Below are 18,640 nucleotides of genomic sequence, written 5' to 3' on the forward strand. Positions count from 1 at the left end.
CAGACATGACCCGGTGCTTGCACAGGGGATACCTTTACCTTTATTTGTTATGCTGTAATAAAAGAATAAAAAAATAAAATACATCTCAGTAACAAAAAAGAATAAAGTTAAAATTATAAACTCTCATATCTTCCTCAAACATAGGAACTGTGGCTGGAACATGCACAGCGGGGAACTGCAAAAGAAATGCAAAAGATGCAGAACCTGTGTTTCCTGTTCCTTCAAGGCAAGCTAATGTATGAAGTGATTCATAGATATTTTTTTTTTTGCATTTTAACTCTAAATCTGTGGCTTAAAGCAATTGTGTCATTTGTATATCATTGGTTTGTGGGGTGGAGCATTGTCCACCTCTTTTGCAAGCAAAATGCTTATATCATTATGCTAGTAAATTATGATTGCTTCAGAATCTATTTTTTTCCAATATATGATCCCAATGATTTGTAAAATTTCATCTTTCTTTGCAGAATAGAGAAGTGATAAAAAGGCAGAAGAAAGTCTTTTTTAAACTGCTTTAAGCAAAAGAACTTCTCACAGGTTTTTGATTCAGCACTCACAGAAAAAGATGACCTTTAAAGAATAGGCATTATAAGAGAATAAGAGAGAAGAAAATTCCCTACAGAATTTCTTTCATTTGAGTAGGAACAAAATAGTTTCATATCCATCCTACCATTAAAAGTTTGCTTTTATTACATTGTAAGAAGCAATAAAGGTTTATAGCCAGATCCTCAAAATGCTTTGCTTGTACAAGCCCTGTGTTAATTTAAATTCAGGTGGTTTATGAGTGTAAAGAAACTATTTAACCATGGCTAATGTGGATTTCTGTTTATAATGCTCAATTTTTGTGGAAAGCACGCCATCTTAATTCTGTGTTCAAAGGCCATTAAAATCAGAAACAGAACTAGTCTGAGCTGTCCAGAGCCTGTTTTTTTTCATTCTGTACTTAATATTAATTCCTGCAATATGTTTGCCCTTAACTTCTCAAATATGAATACAGTTCAGCAAGTCAGAGTATTAGGAATAATCTTAGCAGGAACACTTTTTTAGCCTGCCTTGTTTTCCACTTATTCTCTTTTCATTTTTGATCATACACACATTTTCTATTTTCACAACTGGTCAAAACCTGTCTTACATGCTTTGCCATGGCTGTCCCATACCGTGCTGTTAAAGGTTCTGACCTAGCCAGGAGATCCATTCTGTTATTTTCTCCACCACATGCTTTAACCCAGCTTTCAAGCCAGCTTCAGGCATGGGCCCTTCCCAAAGTTCTTACAATCACAGCTCCAGGCTACTACAATAATCCTGCAGAATTAAGCCTGATAACTTACGCCTACCCCAGATGGATGGGCAGACACATATCAGGACATAGATAGGTCCTTTCACATATGACCTTCATAGATGGATTTCATATGACCCTTTAAGCAGCCCTTTCTGCCAATGTTTATCTCCTAAAGACAAAATTTTAGGGCTACTGCTCTGAATAATTCTAATTTCCTTAAAGAACCAGAGCAAGTTTTAGTTATCACTTTATGAAGCCCAACTTTGACCTTGTCAAATCTACTATTTATATTTATATCCTATAAATCAGCTAATGAAAACCTGAAGACATTTCCCATTGATTTTAGATGATTTACTGGATATATGATGACCTAGACTTAAAGCCCATTTTATACATAAATGGGCGCTAGCAGTCCGCATCCTGGGGCTGGCATCCTTGCAGCTCTGGTGGGGCCCCCCCGCATGACGTCGAGCCCGACTCCCCCGCTCCGAGCACCGGCTAAGTGCCGTGGCGTGAAACAGGAAGGGGAAAAGAAAAGAAAGGATGCCAGAAAAGGGCTAAGCAAATAACTGGAACCGGGTGTGGCAAAAGGAAACTACAAGGAGCGCCAGGGGCCCAGTGGCGGCGAGAACTCTGCGTCCTCCACAGGCTCCCAAAGTCCGGCGTGTGGACACACAAGCACAGCACAAAAGCAGAAGTAAAGGAGATGGCAAACAGAGACAACACCCCTCTCCCCCAGAAACAGCATCCGGCGCACTCACCCCTTTCTGGCGCGAAATCGGCAGATGGAAGCGATCTGTGGCAAAGGCTTGTCTCCCGCCCCCCCCCCAGCAGCGGCTTGGCGGTGGGGAAAGGGTAGGCAGCACGAAGCCGTGACTCGGGGCCATTGTGTATGGCTCCGCAGTCGGCCATTACCGCGTTGTTGTGGCTGGTCAGGTCCTAACAGGGCGGGGCATCTTGGCACAGCGGCGGTGGGTCTCATGGGGGAGTGGAGCAGGCGTGTGGTGCACTTTTTGGCCTGGGGGACTGAGGGATGGTGGGCTTCCTACAAAAAGTAGCGGGGTCCCCTTGGGGTCTGGGCGACAGTCCTCACTGGTAGGCTGTCCTCCTCTGGCGGAGGACAGGGGTGGTGAGTGGGGGTGTGGCGGGTCGGGAGGTGCTGCGTTCCAGCCAGCCAAGTGAGGGCCTGCCAATTGGTCCCTCACTTGACTGGCCGGCTGGCTGGAATGGTTATCAGTCTGGGTGAGAGGGCCAATTGGCGTTGGCCCCAATCCCGGACAGGTACGGCCTCCAGTGGCCTTACTGTTTTATTTAAGAGGAACAGATATTATTTGAAAAAATATTGACAATTGTTAATAGACATTGTATCCATCTGAGAAAATATAGACATTATTCACCCATTAGTAAATTGGTCTACTGAATTAAAACAGTTCATTTATATCCTCCCTCATCCACTAACTAATATAATTATATGCATTGACATATTATTGCAAAAGATCCCCCCAAACAACAACAAAAAACTCAGGACTACTTGTAAATGAGTGTACTTGCATCAAGATTCCTTTAGCATACTGCTGATGTGTCCATGAATTCCAACACTGATAAATCACCAGGCAAACCCATCTAGCCTACTACAGTTTATACTGAAGCCCATACAACCCCTAAGCCAGCTTGGTGTAGTGGTTAAGAGTGCAGACTCCTAATCTGGAGAGACGGGTTTGATTCTCCGCTCCTCCCCCACATGCAACCAGCTGGGTGTCCTTGGGCTCTCCACAGTACTGATAAAACTGTTCTGACCGGGCAGTAATATCAGGGCTCTCTCAGCCTCACCCATTTCACAGGGTGTCTGTTGTGGGGAGAGGAAAGGGAAGGTAATTGTGAGCCACTTTGAGACTCCTCCTGGTAGAGAAAAGTGGCATTACGAACCAACTCTTCTACTTCTAAAGATTTTGTTTTGTAAGTTATAAAGGCGGGGAGAGAGGACTCCCCAGTGTGCGGGCCTTTTACTGAAGCTAAATACAACATCCTACTGACAGGATAGTGTTCCTGTTAGTTCCCCCTGAGCAATATTCATTGGGAAAGAGACATTAAAGCAACTGAAGTTTTATGTTTTTCCCTTAGAAAGGGAACAACAAGCTTATCGTATATCAAGACTGCTTTTAATGAACACCTTGCTAAGTCGGGAATGGCCATCAAGTGCAAGCTTGACTTCAAAGCTGCTTCGCCGAGACAATGGGATTTGCAACATTAACTTTTTATCTTGTTTTCTGTAATGATTTAACTTTCCTAATGGAGACACATGTGTGCACAAGAAGATTTGGAGGACTGTGATTCTATAATTAAACCATAAGCACTAATTATTGTGAATCTAATATGACTGAGCATTAATACATTTGGAAGGATAGGAGTTGTGTTAGAGGGGCTTTTTAAACTTACGGTTTCAAGCCCAGAATAATTTGCTTGAGATTCCTTTTAATTACAAGTTAGAAAGGTGAAATTCCCCCCTCAGGTATTGCTAGAATAAATGTGATTATTCACTCTATATTTAAGGATTCATTCTGCACTTTATAGATCATTAGTGCACATTTAGAGCTACATTCATATGAGCATGCCAGTTCCTTTGTGCTGTCCTGGTGATGCAAAGCAGTTATAAAACCAAATTAATTGTCTGAGTTAAAAGTTACAGCTTCTTTGAAAGCCAGAGAAGGGCAAAGCAAATGTATTCAAAACATGGACATTAATTTTTGCATTTTCAAAATTTGTTATGTCTTTACAAAGAAGGGTAATTTTTAGGGCTGAACCAAAGTGGGGAAAAATAAAGATGGCAAGGGTCCATTAGCGGTGTAAAGTGTCCTTTTGACAACTTTTCTTTTTGTTCCTTTCAAATTCCAAACATGAAAGGAGCAAAAAGAACACTCAGGATACATGTGAAAATGAAAGGAGCAAAAAGAATACATGTGAACACTCAGTAAGGCCCTAGAGATGGTGAAAACTTCATCAGGCTGACTTGTGAAGTCCTTTGTTGAAACTTACCTTGCACATCATGTTGAGCTGCTTTGTAGTAAACACTTGTGCTATAGGACCTGATCGTGTCTTTGTAAGTAGCACATAGCAAACTTGCCTGAATCTTCTAAGATTCCAGGGGAAAGACCTTTATGCCTCAAGGTCATTGAAGTGATCTCTGTGTGAAACATAGAATTGCTTGCAGTTTATTTATATTCCCCCCAACCCCTTTGTGCCTGTGCATTCTTTAACTGACACAATGGATCTGCAGTGGATAGCGTCTATTTGTAAATAGATCATAAAAACTCACCAAAGATTATCTAGCCTTGTGGACAAATAGAATCTAAGGCACACCAAAACATCTAAGTAATAAATCTCAAATTAAAAAAAAAATCTCAGTGGATTTCCGTCCCTTTTAATTGTGTGCTTTGTAGTCATTGGAGGTAGTGGTGGTAGGTAGGTGTTGGGACAGCTGCTAGACAGTAGGCAAATTAGAATTAATGTTTTCAAAATATACTAGTCCTTGTAATATCTGAACCTTTTATGATATTTCCTATTATGTCATGCTGCATTTCTCCTGCTATTTTTGGTGCCAGTTGCTTAGAAATGGAGAAGAAATGGAATTAAAACAAAAAACAAGCAAGCAAGCAAATAATTCATGCCAGCACTGAAAATGGGCAAAATGAAATAGTTCACAATGACAAGATCTATTTTAAAAATACTTCTGATCCGCCTGTTCCTCCAAACAGGATCCATATGAAAATTTTAAAAGAACAATGAAGAGAATACTTGTACATCTCTCGTGTAATGCAAAATTGATAATGTGTGCTGCATTTCGTCTCTTTTTTCTGCTCCTGTTTCCCCAAGAATGCCTCGGGATTATGACAGCTGGAGGGTATCCAGATGGTCACGATAGCTCCAATGACCAAACATGGCTAAAGAGGAATTCCTCAGTTTAAAGCTGAAAGCCTATGTCTAAAATAGTCCAGGTACAAACCCTATGAAACAGATTAACTTCTTCAGTTTAAGATGTTAAGACAGTGAACCTGTCTCAAGAGATTTGCAATATCCTCATGAATAAAAGCAGATGGAAATGCACATTTTGGGATGACAGCTGGAGAAGCTGATTACATGCATTGTCTTGTTCTTGCTTGCTGAAAACAACTACATTTCTAGACATGGCCCCTTCTTTTTAATCAAATGTTCTTAGATGTCCAGTTCCAAAATCCATGTTTTTGCAAATTGCAGCATTCATTTATAGATTCATTGAAATTATGCACATCCCGCTTTTGTGATGTGATTGTTCAATCCCACTTGGGGGAATTTATTCTATTTATCATTTTGATTTCTATCCTGTTAAGTATGGCAGGACCCCAGCCTCACAGATTGGTATACTATCTTCTATAACCAGTGGCATACCTCAATAGCCTAGGATTAAGCCAAAGCCAGGACACTGTTAAAGTCAGACTCCATCTTAAAGAGTTTGCTCTCAGCCACAGGTTCAGAATGACCACCTCTGCCTGACACAGGTATCCCCTGACTCAAATATTGCTCTCCTCCTCAGCCCACCCATTGTATTGCTGATGGCCTGGCTCAAACCTGTTTGCCCAGGGGCTCCTAGGTAAACTTCTTTGTCTTTTATATGACAGATGCTTGGCCCATCTGCCATGGGAAATCTCTTCCACAAACTCAGCAGCTAGACCTATTGAGACATGATGGCTCTCTTTTCTTAGACCCATTAACGCTTTTATCTAAGTCCATCTCTGGACCTGGCCAGGACATCGCTTAACATCCTGCTCCATGGAAAATTCCATCATGTGCTCACATGGGCCACATCACATAGCCCTCTCCCCAAAACGATGTATAAACAGTGGCTGTACACAGCTAGCCTGAGTGTCTTCCAACTCAGGATCCATTGGAATCTCCCTTCAGACTGGCTCATGTCACTGATCTATGACTCTCTACTCCAGTGGTCCCCAACCTTTCTGAGGCTGGGGACCGGCAGGGCATCGGGCCGCGCCCGCGCAGGCCACGCCCACGCATCGGGCTGCACCCGCGCGGGCCACGCCCACGAATTGGGCCGTGCCCGCGCGATGCGCAGCCTGGCCCTGATTCCCTCTCCCCACCCTCCCGCAGTAAGAAGCTTCCCGGGCCGCAAGCTTGTGGCCTGGGAAGTTTTTTACTGCAGGGGGGGCGGGGAGAGGGAGCCTTCGCGGCCTGGCACCAGGCCGCGGCCCGCAGGTTGGGAACCACTGCTCTACTCTACAGGAAGGATAATTATTCGGAACCCTCTTTTCCCACCCTGAATTTTCTCTGTACAACTGCTTGATAGGTGTGTTAGATATATTTATGCTTTTATTATTTTCCTTCTAGTAAAGACTTCACAAATTTACCAATGTTGTCTGCCTTGAGTTCTTAGGGGTGCAGTTACCTCATAAAACTTTGGCAAAATTGATCCATTTTCACTACGTTACCAACCTCTTACTCTCCTAGTTCCTCACAGTTTAATACACATATCACAGGGCACGTGTAAGTCTGATTCTGGCAACAATCCCACCACTCCCCGTGGACTCATAGTGGGTTATATAAAACAGAACCCCCCACAGTAAAACCAATCATAAACCCCTTAAAAGCATAAAACACATGAAGCGGCATAATCCCCATTTCTCCCCTATCTACAGACAATCACCACAGGGTGGAGGTTCACAAGATGGTATAGCATAGGCCAGAGGAATATCAAGAATATTTGAATAATATTTTAAAGAGGCACAATGTTAGATAAAAATCAATAACCAATTAGACATTCCTCTCCTAATGAATCAGAAGAAAAATAAAGAAGGAGTAAACTTAACTGTCCCCAGACATGCAAGAGAAGGGAAATACTTCACAATATATTGGTGTAATATTTACTGGTTAGCTGGTGTGGTCTGGGAGAACCTAACATAGTTGGAGAATAACTACTTCCTTGCCTCAGTGTTACAGCCAAAACCACTGCATTGTTTATACAGAAATGCTACAACCTCCTCAGTTTCCTTCAAACAAGGATTCAGCAGCCGATGACAAGAAGCCAAAAAATGTTACTGTGACTGCAAGGTAGATATTCCATGTTTCCCAGGCAGCTTCCTTTGGCTCTTTCAGCAAATGCCAAGACTTTGTCACATCCTGTTAAAACATGACAACTGTGAGAGCTTTCAACTTGTATTTGTATTTTGTAGCTCTTCATTCCTCCTAGAGCCAAAACTGATAAAGATTTCATCATTATTATGCACAATAGCTTTTGAAAGGATCACACTGACGATGTCTGCAGCCCTGATAATTATTTAGCACACTGTTGAGAGATTTAGTAGCAGCAGCAGCAGCAGCCGCCGCCAGAGGCAGAAGAAGGAAGGATAAGGCGTGGAGGCCTGGAAGCCAGGCCATGGCCATTAAAGGTGAACACTCAGGATCTTGTGTGTGTGTGTGTTCAAAGGAATTCCCATAGTGCCAGAATGACTCTTAAACTGTAGCTGTCCATTATTCCTGAACAACAGCGATAATTCAATTTTATTACAGGTGTTAACAATGCACTGCTTGTTTTTAAGTTCCTGCAGTCAGGACAATACGTACAAATCCAAACGTTCATGTACAATAGTACAGCAAAAAAAACCTGTGGCTCTCATGAAGAAAACTTAATGCATTCAGGTCAGTCCTATTACCTATAAAAGGTATGGAATAAAGGGCTTCACGTTGGACAAATAGCCATTTGGCTAGAAATGAGTTTAGCCTCTTTTCTTCTTTTAATATTTTTTCCATGTTTTTAGTTTCTCAGGTGTCACATGGAAACACACTTACTTTTAACTAGGTGTGATTAGTGTCATCATCTGAATATGGGACTCAGGAATGTCAAACCATGGTTTGTAGTTGGTTTATAAACTTCATGGACTATGGTCTCATATGATGTATGAAAACAGACTTCCTGGCTTAGTCTTTGCTATCTTTCCACTGCAGCTGTCACCACAGTGCAGATTGTGGTAGGAACCTGCTAGTTCAGTGGACTGCCTATTCTCCACTGATCATCTGACAATTCATTAATCATAGTATGGCACTCAACCTTGTATTTGTAGGAAAAGGCTACTGCAGTGACCAGAATTTAACTCACTGATGGAAATCTGCTTGGTGTAGTGGTTAAGAGTGATGGCCTCTAATCTGGAGACATGGGTGTGGTTCCCCCCTTTCCACATGCAGCCAGCTGGATGACCTAGGGCCAATCACAATTCTTTCAGAGCTTTCTCCACCTCTCCTACCACTGGGTGTGTGTTGTGGGGAGAGAAAAGGGAGGCAGTTGTAAGCCGCTTTGAGATACCTTCGGGTAGTAAAAAGAGTGGTGCAAAAAATAGCTCTTTTCTTCTTCTGATCGCTAGCTGTGGAAATTTTATTCTGCACCAAGCAACATTTTTGTTGTTGTTGTTGTTGTTGTTGTTGCATGGGCTAGGAGAATCAGGACTGATACCTGATGGATCAGCTGAAAGTCAAATTCTTTCCAGAGTTGTTGAGGTGCCCTAACCTGAAGTGGAGCCATCAAAAGTCCCACTGGTTTCCCCTCTCCTCCCCACCAAAAGCTGCCCTCTTTCTCCTCTTTCTCCTCTTACTTTTGCATAGTAGAGAGAAGAAGCACTACTCTTGTCCCCTTCCAAATCTGAGGGGAAGAAAGTGAAAAGACCCCTTTCTTGTTCCTCCTTTTGTTATTTCATTGTGTCGCTATATTGGTGAGTGAGTAAGGTCAGAACCCGACTCCCAGGTGATCAGCTTCTGATCAATGGGAAACTGCAATGTTGTTGGACAGCTGTTTGAGTTGCTCAGTGCAATCCAAGCTTACAGTCTGATTATGCCGAACAGGATAAGTTAAGAGTCCTGGACAGGTTTGCTAAGAATTTTGCAGCATCCCCATGGATTATTCCAAATTCAGAAAGCCAAAGACCATCAGAATCCCTCCTAGAAGACTGAAATTATTTCTCTTCCCCTCCACTCTTCTCAAGAACTACAACTTAGAACACAATTAAGAATTATTAAAGATATGAGGGAGTTGATCTTTTGAGTGATTCATGAGCAGTAATTATATTTCATCACAGGGATTCACAACTAACATCAATGAAGTCCATGCAGCTGGCTCACTGTTACAGGGGGCACAAAGAACAGCTGAGAGAAAACGAAGAGATGCACAATTCATGTTCTGTCAGATATCAAACTGTAGGAATGTTTAATCTTGGTTTGAGCTTTGTTCATAATTTATGTTAATGTATTTTGGAAAGATGCTCCATGATCATGTTAATGCCTTTCTGTCAGCAATTACTAGTGGGGTTTCATTCTTTAAATTAATGTCTTAAAATGCAATTTGTAACTCAACCTGTTCTATAAACTTGCTGGGGGTTGTAAGTGGGGTAACATTTAAAAATGACCAGGTAAAAAATGGAGCATGTACACTAAAGTCAAGCTCAGAACATTTACCACATGCTGACTCCATTAGTGATACTCAGACTTGCTCCTTGGTGAACCAGAAAAGGAAGTCAATATCAAATATCTGCTCCTGCCTTAAAGATATTCTCCTCTTCAAATTATGTAGAAATTATTCTTTTACTGGATCACAGAGAGTTCCTTTCCTTTTCATAACTTTATGTAGGTAGTCATGACTCATGGGGAAGAGCCTCTTGTGGCGCAGAGTGGTAAGGCAACTGTCTGAAAGCTTTGCCCATGAGGCTGGAAGTTCAATCCCAGCAGCCGGCTCAAAGTCGACTCAGCCTTCCACCCTTCCGAGGTTGGTAAAATGAGTACCCAGCTTGCTGGGGGGTAAACGGTAACGACTGGGGAAGGCACTGGCAAACCACCCCGTATTGAGTCTGCCATGAAAACGCTGGAGGGCGTCACCCCAAGGGTCAGACATGACTCGGTGCTTGCACAGGGGATACCTTTACATTTACCTTTACATGACTCATGGACACTATAAGTTCCGCAATATTGTTTCTAAAGCCATAAAATGAATTATCACAGTTATGCAAAAGGTTACTCCCTGACGTTTTATGGCTGTCTCCACCTCCTGCAGCAGCCATTTTGGAGTTGAGCCCACCATTCTGTATCAGAATTCCAAAGGTGCCTGCAGGCTCAAAAAACTGCGAGGTTCTTGTTATAATCCGTATAGTGACATGCACTGTCACAAGGTTGCCCCGATGAATGATTGTGAGTGAACAGTTAATAACATTGAAATCTAAATAGTTATAGCTGAGCTTTACATTTAACAACCCATTGAAATGAATGGACCTCCTTATACTTGCAAGCTCTGTGCATACTCATTAAGACAATACTGCAGTAATTTGAAAATGTTCACTTTTACAAGCTTATCTTTGGAAAGGAAGCACAGATTCTGTTGTATAATTCTGTAGGAAGGGATGGGTCCCACAGTTTATTTATCACAAGCTCTTTTCAAGAATATTAAGTGGAATATCTTACATTCCTTCCAGTATTAAAGGGGAAAGTTTCCTGTTGGCTTCACTGCCAACATGTCACTCATCAGAACTCCATAACATCAAGTGTTCCACATAGCCTTCCTATTGTCACCCAGTACTGTCTTGATGATAGGTATATGGAAATAGGGATCTCTGGGTGGAGGGGAACAGGTATTCAGCATTCAGGAATGTACTTATGATACTCTGGCTCACAGCACTTAAAGTATGGCTAGTGGACGGCTGACATCATGTTTTAGTCGAGGAACTGGGATCCTGCTCCTTTCCAGCACTATCAGAGAGGTACACTGGATACATGGATGTCACCCATTCATTTCACGTGGTGTGCTTAGACAAACCACATCCATGGGCTTTCTCTAAATCACGGCAGGTCTGGTTTAGACAAGCATTTTGGGATAGCAAAGCAATTGGACTTCAGAAATGCTGGAGTTGGCACTCAAAGAGCACATTGCCCAAAAAAGAAAGCAGATCTTGGAACCTTTAATGAAACAGGAAATCACTTCCTGGCAGTTTGATTCATTTTTTATTCCTTAGAGTACTTTGATTAACGGGTAATCACAAAGTCTGCTGCAGCTCATTCTTCCCTTTCTCCCTTTTAATTTTAAGATACAGCTCACCTGTTTCCGCATTGATTCTTACTTTCTTTTCTTTTAAGCTATGATGTGGAGGGAAGCCATCAATAATAGCAAACCCACACAAGCTATTGACATACAGGCAGCTAACTCAGGCTACGATTGCTGAATGCTATTTCTCTCTACTTTTACAATGTATTCATATGACATAGTCTCATTTTTTGGTGTTCTTTCATAATTAAATGTAGAATCCAAGGCAACTATTCATAGAAGAAAATACAAGAGTGTCATAATTAGAACATGGGTAGGTGTGGAAGGGAGGAAGTTGGCATATCAGACAAGATGGATGCTGTGGCATTTTGCTTTATAAGGTAAAGACATTTTTGTAGGATCTGCCTTTGTTTATTTTTTATTTTATTATTGTATTTATATTATATGTCACCCTTCCCTGGGGGCTCAGGGTGGTTTATATAATTAAAAACATACAATAATAGTAATATATACAAAATAAAATCTAAATAATTATAACCTGTTATAAGTTTCAAAATCCAAAATTCAAACTAAAACTAATTAGCTTAGGAGAAGGGGTGCCAATATCTATCCATCCATCCATCCATCGTCTGTCTGTCTGTCTGTCTGTCGGTCGGTCGGTCTGTCGGTCTGTCTGTCGGTCTGTCCGTCCGTTTGTCCGTCCATCTTAAGATTCATATCCCACCTTTCCTGGTGCTAGGTACCAGCTCGTGGCAGCTCACAATAAAATAGTAAAACATTAAAACATATCAACGGTTACACAGTAACTAGCCCCCATTAAAATACAACACATCTAACCCAAAAAAGTCAATAAAACAAGATGGCAGGAAAAAATCCCCCAACACCATCACTCCAGCCATATTCACACAACATAATTTTCATTGGTAGTTCTCTGGTTAACAGATAAAAGTAAATAGATGTAATTATGTGATCAGGTAGGGAGGTCAGTGGAATTTTAGATGCTAATTTTCAGGGCCTCAGCCACAGGCCCAGTGGATCAGCTCTGCTTTATAAACCCTGTGGAACTGTCTAAGGCTTTGCAGGGCTCTGATATCACCAGGAAGAGTGTTCTACCAGGCCGGGGCCTGGGCAGAAAAGACACTGGCCCTAGCTGAGACCAGATTAATTTTTTTCTGGGCCAAGGATCCTAAATTAATTTTGATCACTAGATCTTAGTGTCCACTGAGAGATGTAGTAGCATTTACTGTGATTTATTTATCTTGATTTTAATAATTACTGAAATACACATAGCTGTGAATAATGGAACTTTTATTGGCAAAAAACTCATTGTCAAGTTTTCTTGGAAAAAATCATCTGCTGTGCTTGTCCACCCTCTTATACCCCTCACTTATTCCCCCAGACTTCTGTTGTGGCTCCACCTCCCCAATTACTTCAAGTGGTTGGGAGGATCCTTCTCTCACCTCTCCCACCACTCTGTCCTCCTACCTGCCTTTCCCACTGAGCCCATTCTTCCTCTTCCCCTCCACACCTTTAGCACTACTGCTTCCATCATGAGGCAGAAAATCCAAGTTAGGAATGTTCTGTGCACACATGCAGGCCAACAATCTTCTACTTGGAGGAATTTAGCCCCCATCCCCCAACCACCAGATTTCAGATTTTTCTGCAAACCTTGGAAAATCCTAGTTTGCTGGAAAAGCAGTCTTCTCCCTGTGTAGTCTTGATCTACAAATTATTACGCAAATTTTGGCAATTTATTCATTTTGCAGTGGTTTTCGAACACTGCAGCCAGGATATTCCAGCACAGAATATGGAAATTGCACATGTGGAATTCTGCATTTGTGATGACTGGAACCAACAAATGATGATTTCTATTTTCTAGTTATTTCTATATTTGTCTCTGTGCATATAGTTTATATATCAATCACAACAGTGTAGGGTTTCTCATATTTTCAGTGTAAAACTAGGCATTGCTAGTTCTAATAAAACATCAGCATGTCACTGTAGATATTACTGTAAAATATCTGCAGGCTTGTGGAATCTCCAAGGTCACAAACAGTTGTAAAAAAATGTTTTCTATAGCTCATCTGCTTTTATAGTTTCTAAGCTGCAAAACTGCTAATTAGTTTTTGTATCCTATTTCAAAATTAACATCATTTGCTGAGAATTTGACAATAATGAAGAATAAAGAACAACACTGAAGGTCAAATGGAAATAATCAATGGAAGCACTGCTAAGAAAAATAGTGAGGGCAACTGTACTTTGAAATAATAGTTTCAGCAGTGTAAAGATGATAAGTTCTGACTGACATAATGGATGCACGTCTTAGTGCAGAGTACACTGTCCCCATCTCACCAGTTTTAAGATCATTGTCATAGAAGTAAACAAGCAATTCTGATATTCTAACATGTTTAAATGGCACCATCGAACTATTTAACTACTGGATTCAGTCTTCTTTCACCAGGATGAATGGTAGAAGATTTTGTTTCTTTACCATCATAGCTTAGCATCAAAGACAATTTCATGGGCCTTGGCAGAATGAATGATAGAAGGATGAATGATGGCAGTAGAATTACTTGCCCACTGCAGCAAATGCTAGGAGTCTTTTTTTTCTGGGGGTGGTGGGCAGGACCTGGGAATGGAAGAATCTGAGATGATTTTACTTCCTCTGTAGAATTCTATAATTTCTCCAGATCTCTAAGGTATTTATCATCGAGATTGGGGATTCTTATGTCATCCAGAAGTGACATCACTTCTCGGTAGGGCTATCAAAAAGCTCAGCGGGCAGTTCATTTTCCCCTGCTACTCAGAGCAGTGGCAGAATATATGGTTATTTCACCTGATAAATGTTTAACAAATTTAAAATATATATATATATAAATGGATTAACCCACCCATTCAGGAAACCCTTCCAGGGCCATGAAGAAACCCCTGGGCTTCAGGAAACCCTGGTTGAGAACACCTTCCATAGAATTTCAGTAAGTTACTAGAGAGTGTCATGGCATCATTTGTGGATTTTTCTCAAAGGTGTCATCACACCATCAGTAATGGCTAGCTGCTATGTTGCCACCTCCCTGGTCCTCCTCTGGTCCCTTGCCTGGTTCCCCTCTGGTTGCCAGATGGGTCTGGCAACCTTACATCTGGATAAAGGAGTTACTAGTCATAATGTCACTAGTATACCCTACATTTGGTTGACTTTAAATACAACTTTGGAGCATTTACTGGTACAAAATTTGGTGGTGAGACTCATGTTTGGGTCATCCATCCATTTGGAACATATAACTCCAGTACTGCATCAGGTCAATTATACCAATTTTCAATTTGTTTCTAGGAACAATTCAGAGTTATCAACTTTAAAGTCCTTCATGGCCTGGGGTCTTTATACTTTTAAAACAGCATCTCCTGCTCTAATATAATATATAATATAATAAATATATAATAAAATAAATATTCACGCAATCTCATATTTATTATCTGAAAAATGAAAGGTATACTGCCCTTTGTCCCAGCCCCTATAGAAGTAATTAAAGGCATATAATTATCAAACCTCTGAATCCAAACAGAGAAGACAATTGCAGATTTGCCTGGCCGTTGAATCATAAAATCATAGAGTTGGAAGGGGCCATACATGCCATTTAGTCCAACCCCCTGCTCAACGCTGGATCAGCCCTAAGCATCCTAAAGCATCCAAGAAAAGTGTGTATCCAACCTTTGCTTGAAGACTGCCAGTGAGGGGGAGCTCACCACCTCCTTAGGCAGCCTATTCCACTGCTGAACTACTCTGACTGTGAAAATTTTTTTCCTGATATCTAGCCTATATTGTTGTACTTGAAGTTTAAACCCATTACTGCGTGTCCTCTCCTCTGCAGCCAACAGAAACAGCATCCTGCCCTCCTCCACGTGACAACCTTTCAAATACTTAAAGAGGGCTATCATGTCCCCTCTCAACCTCCTTTTCTCCAGGCTGAACATTCCCAAGTCCCTCAACCTATCTTCATAGGGCTTGGTCCCTTGGCCCCAGATCATCTTTGTCCTCTGTACCCTTTCAATTTTATCTACGTCCTTCTTGAAGTGAGGCCTCCAGAACTGCACACAGTACTCCAGGTGTGGTCTGACCAATGCCGTATACAAGAAAAGGTATAACTGAAGAAAAGGTATAACTGAATTCAGTGGTAGAAGAGACTATGCGTGTACATTTGGATCTTCCACGCCCGGGATCTGCCGGTCTCTTTACTGAGACCCCCACCTCAGGGAGTCCTGCATGCAGACGGGCTCCCTGCCAACAGGCTCCCTACCTAGCATAACCGCGGCTGCAACTTAACTATAACATAAAAACAGGGAGGGAAGGGAGGTTGTCTGTTCCAAGCAGGCAGCTGGCGCAAAGAGGGCGGGTGCACGTGTGTCTGCCTATTTAAGGACAGGCACCCCGCCCCTCTCCAGCCGTGTGATGGCGCGGCCCGATGACACCACTGGCAGCCGCGTCATCACTGGGCGCCCCGCGGCGTCAACAGCGGCTGCGCCAAGCCGTGGCCGCTATATATGTTTATTTTCAGAAATAGGACAACTGATTTTGATCCATGCAGAATATGAGAACACAAGTATAGTTTGACATTCACTTGGTATAAATTCAGGATATATATATAAAAAGGTAAAGGTATCCCCTGTGCAAGCACCGAGTCATGCCTGACGCCCTCTGGCGTTTTCATGGCAGACTCAATACGGGGTGGTTTGCCAGTGCCTTCCCCAGTCAATACCGTTTACCCCCCAGCTGGGTACTCATTTTACCGACCTCGGAAGGATGGAAGGCTGAGTCAACCTTGAGCTGGCTGCTGGGATTGAACTCCCAGCTTCATGGGCAGAGCTTTCAGACAACATTTCTGCTGCCTTACCACTTTGTGCCACAAGAGGCTCTTATACATACATACATACATACATACATACATACATACATACATACATACATACATACATACATACATATGTAATACACACATACACAAGAATTTGGAAGCAGTGTCTCTTTTATTCAGCCCTGAGTCTACAAATTCTTTGCAGACAGCATCTGGTTGGTACGGGCTCCTACCAGATGTCTTTTGTAATTCTACCACTAGAGACAGACAATTTCAGGAAAATACTATACACATTAGTGTCATGACACAACCCTTGGCGAATTGCATGCTTGTGCTAAGAGGAAATGAAACTATTTATTTATAAGGATTGTGAATTTTTCTATTTAAAATGCTCCAGCTGGTAAATAAAAATTTTAAGCAAATGTGCTAATACAAACGAGAGCATTACATGAATAAACCAGGTAAAAGTTGATCATAAAATAGAGAAGATCCCTATGGTTAGGACATCTGCCACTGAAAGTGGTACAGGGTTGTTGTCTGTTTGACATTTCATAACTACAGAATTTAGGGCCAGTGTGGTGTAGTGATTAGAATGCTGGAACATGATCCAAAAGACTCAGATTCTAACATCTGCTCTGCCTTAGAAGCACCTGTGGAGGGCTTGGACCAGTCCCTCATTCTTGGCTTACCCAAGCTCATAGGACGGCTATTTGAGGATAAAACCGAGGCAATGAGAAGACAATGTAGTAAGCTGCTTTGTATCCCAACTGAGGAATAAATGTGGTATACGTATCTAAATAAATAAGTAAATAACCCAAAAGGCTCCATGCTTGGCTGCCAGAACTCTATCCCTCTTTAACAACAACTCTTTCCGAACTGATCTCACGGACAGGGAATTAGATCTAGGAAAAGACATTTTCCAAGATGTTTGAGGCTTCTGCTGTTTAGGACTCCCTAGGGTAATAACCAGCATCTTAAACAGGGGCCAAAAACCTATCTGCAGCTAATACACTTTCTCTGGGGTTTGTTTTAGTCAAAAGCTGGGTGGCTAGATTGTTGAATATGGAACAGTCAGCCCTTTTCCATTACATTCACTATCAGTACTTTCTATGAATTATAGAATCATCCATTTATGACCTTTCCTTTTGTGAAATTTCTCCCCTATCATACAAGTATCTAATTTTCCCCTGGGGACATTGGGAGGTTAATAAGGGTTTAAGTCAGAAGTGTGACAACTGGCTGAAAAGGGCTTCTGGTGATGAAAGCCAATCTTTGGATAATTTTAAATACTTACAGTAGAAAGGTGATTGCTCTGGCTTCTTTCAGAATGTTGAATGTGCAGCTGGAGGCTGATTGGATGTGACGGGCGGCATAAATAGCTCTGGAAAGCAGGCTGTCATTTGGGCATTTTTTTACACAATGAGTTTGTTATTTCCTCACCAGTAATGTAAGTTTACTTTTGAGTGTGCATGCTCCTGGACGTGTGCAGCTGGATATAGGCATTATTGATGCCAGACTGATCAGATGGAATTCTTGCCATCCACGTGTTAAAGCACACAGTTCAGGAGAAGAAAAAGGGGGGCATCAATGGGGGGGGGGTTACAGATGAGACTCATATCCTTGCTGAATTGTAAATCATATACAAATAGCTCTGGGCCATGTGAAGAATAATTGCCAGTGAATTTAAGTATGTGGGAAATTCTATTTCATGTATTATTAATTGCAATGCTGTTAGCAAATGTACTCAGTGGAAATTGCCTGTTTACCACGTTTGCCTTGTCTGTGTACACTGTTAGCAGATAGGCTGGTTAGGCAGACTGATTAGGGGAGCCTTAATTGCATGTCACTCCTGGCTGGCACCGCACTCCTGGCTGGGAACGAAAGCGAGAGGAGAGGTCCGGCGTCATTTCCAGTTATTCCAAGGATGACAACCATTTGACCAAAAGCTGTCCCCACTGAAAAGTTTGTGCTTTTGATATTTGTTGCACTTCCACCAAATATGCTTATCTGTCAAGTGCCTCTTTCTAGTAACATGCCTAAGGCACAGGTTTGGTGGTCTACTATGTAAACACAACAGTTACCAATCTGAAATTATTTGTTTTCAGAAAACCCTGTAGGGAAAATGTTTTGTAGACAATGTGGAAGAAATACAGGCACTAAAACAATTTTCGTGCCAAGGAACACTTTATATTATGATCATTTAAGTGGTGATTAAGAGATACTTACTCTTGATAGCTTCCATGGACGAAAACCTATTTGATTATCATAGGAACACAGTAAAACTCTGCTGTGCTGATTTTTTAAAATCGCTTACAAGTTGAAAAGTGCAGGATTCCCTTTCCCCTCCAAACAGCTGCAGCTTCAACACCTTAACTTTGCTTTAGCTGCTGCTTCTTCCTACTGCCAGGATTAGCCACATGGGTGAATGGTCTGGTGCAATGTTACTGGGATGATCAG

Source organism: Paroedura picta, chromosome 1 (genome assembly GCF_049243985.1).
Source record: "Paroedura picta isolate Pp20150507F chromosome 1, Ppicta_v3.0, whole genome shotgun sequence".
Lineage (NCBI taxonomy): Eukaryota > Metazoa > Chordata > Lepidosauria > Squamata > Gekkonidae > Paroedura > Paroedura picta.